This window comes from Mastomys coucha, unplaced genomic scaffold (genome assembly GCF_008632895.1).
Source record: "Mastomys coucha isolate ucsf_1 unplaced genomic scaffold, UCSF_Mcou_1 pScaffold22, whole genome shotgun sequence".
Lineage (NCBI taxonomy): Eukaryota > Metazoa > Chordata > Mammalia > Rodentia > Muridae > Mastomys > Mastomys coucha.
In genome coordinates, this window is record NW_022196905.1 from 93,253,436 (window position 1) to 93,255,515 (window position 2,080).

Below are 2,080 nucleotides of genomic sequence, written 5' to 3' on the forward strand. Positions count from 1 at the left end.
ACACACACACACACACAAACACACACACACCAAGTATTAAAAATACTCCTCTTCCAGATGAGGAAGCAGTTAAAATTTTCCATCATTAAAAATAAAGATACAGTGTTTGCTTCGGCAATACACATACTAAAATTGGAATAATACAGAGAAGATTAGCAAGGCCCCTGTGCAAGGATGACACGCACATTTGTGAAGCTTTCCATATTTTTTAATATAACAAATATACATTCTACTTAGCAATCATGTGTATCCTTTATTCTCTTAAAAATGTGTCCACAAATGTTTCTTGTGCACTTTCTGTATCCGTGGTACTGGAAGAACAGTATAATGTGTGTGTGTGTATGTGTGTGTGTGTGTGTGTGTGTGTGTGTGTATATGTGTGTGTATGTGGGTGTATGTGTGTGTGTATGTGTGTGTGTGTAACAATAATAAATAATAGGATTGTCAACAATATGAGAGAGAATGGTGAGGGACATGGGAGGAGTAGAAATTATGTAAATTCTCAAATAAGTTAAATGGAAGAGAACTCTAGCAATCCAGTTTTCCTTCCCACTGTGCAAGTTACCAGAGGGATTGGACTCAGGTCAGAGTGCAGAAAGCTGAACGTTCACTCCTCCCTCCCTCTTCTTTTTTTCCTTCCTTCCTTTTGTCCACTTTGCAACAGATATTATTTTATAAAGCAGTTTTAGGTTCACAGTAAAATGTCGCATTTTCTCCAGAGAGGGGCAAGAGGGATCATTATAATATTTATAAGATGGAGGATGTGATAAGAAAAATCAAGTTAGGCAGTGGTGGTGCATGCCTTTAATCCCAGCACATGGGAGGCAGAGGCAGAGGCAGGTGGATTTCTGAGTTCAAGGCCAGCCTGGTCTACAGAGTGAGTTCCATGACAGCCAGGGCTACACAGAGAAACCCTGCCTTGAAAAACCAAAAAAAAAAAAAAAAAAGTTAACAGTGATTAAATGTGAAAAGACAGACCTGTTTTTCTCACAGATTCTTAGCAAAATTGAAAAGAGATGCTCTACCCCCCACAATGCTGAGAAGCAAACAAGAGGCTATGTGCAAAGGAGAAGCTCTCTGCCATTGAGATCTCCCTACACCCAAATGCATACTGGCCCTTGATATCAATGACTCCCCAAAGGTACGTTTGTTAGGATTGTAATCCTCCCTTTACAAGTCAGCACCCACAACACAGTCTGCTTTAGGGGTCACACTTGGCAATGATGGGTTTTCTACCACCATCTCTAGGCTCTTTCTTTGTTCCTTGTCACCTACTTACCGAATCATGAGGGTTATCAAAGTGCACTAGCAGATCTTTGTCAAGAGCAAAAGGAAAAACAAGACCCACAAATGCATCTATAGAGTTTGGGGAGTGGGGAAAAACATCGAGTTGGTTTAATGAAAGGAAACAGCTTTGGAAATAGAAAAGAGCCCAGGGGGAGCTGGAAGTTCAAGGACAACCACCTGAAAGATCCAGGAAGGAAGGTCAGAATTTTTAACGCAGGAAACAACATATGCAACTTCCAAAACTGAAACAGAACGTTTTTTTTTTTTTTTCTCTCTTAGGATCAAGAAGAGCCCTGAGCATTCTACTTTAGATAGGAAAAGGAGGCTCGTCTGTGACATCAGAAGGTCAGAGGGCACTCAGTGCCTTTTGGAAAAACCTTTCTGCATGATCAGGTAACTGGGGCTGCAGGAAACAGGTAACAAGAAGGCAAAAAGAAGAGAGGGGCAGGTGATTTGAATAAGTGAGGTCTGTGTCTAAATGTGCAGGCCCTGATGGTTCACATCCAAGGTACTAAAAGAATTGGCTGAGGCATTGTGGATCATAAATTGAATATGAGTCAGCAGTATGTAATGCTATTATTTATAAAAGGGAACATGAGGGAGGGATGTATTAACAAGGGTACAACATGAAAAGGGATGAAAAGGGCAGCGACCCACGCTACGACCCTTGGTGGGGATCAACTGTTACTTAGGGTGGAGTTACAGATTTTGTTTGCTCTGTGTTGGAACGGAGGACTAAGTTGAAGGAAATCACCACGAAGTGCTGAATGGTTCAGCAACCATACCCAGGAAG

At 41.3% G+C, this 2,080-nt stretch overlaps 1 non-coding gene across 1 annotated transcript; it reads left to right on the forward strand.

Moving 5' to 3' along the window:
• The first annotated feature begins 104 nt into the window (after positions 1 to 104).
• Positions 105 to 209, forward strand: LOC116071576. The gene has a single exon (XR_004110987.1). It is a non-coding gene; the product is annotated as a U6 spliceosomal RNA (small nuclear RNA).
• The last annotated feature ends 1,871 nt before the right edge of the window (positions 210 to 2,080 follow it).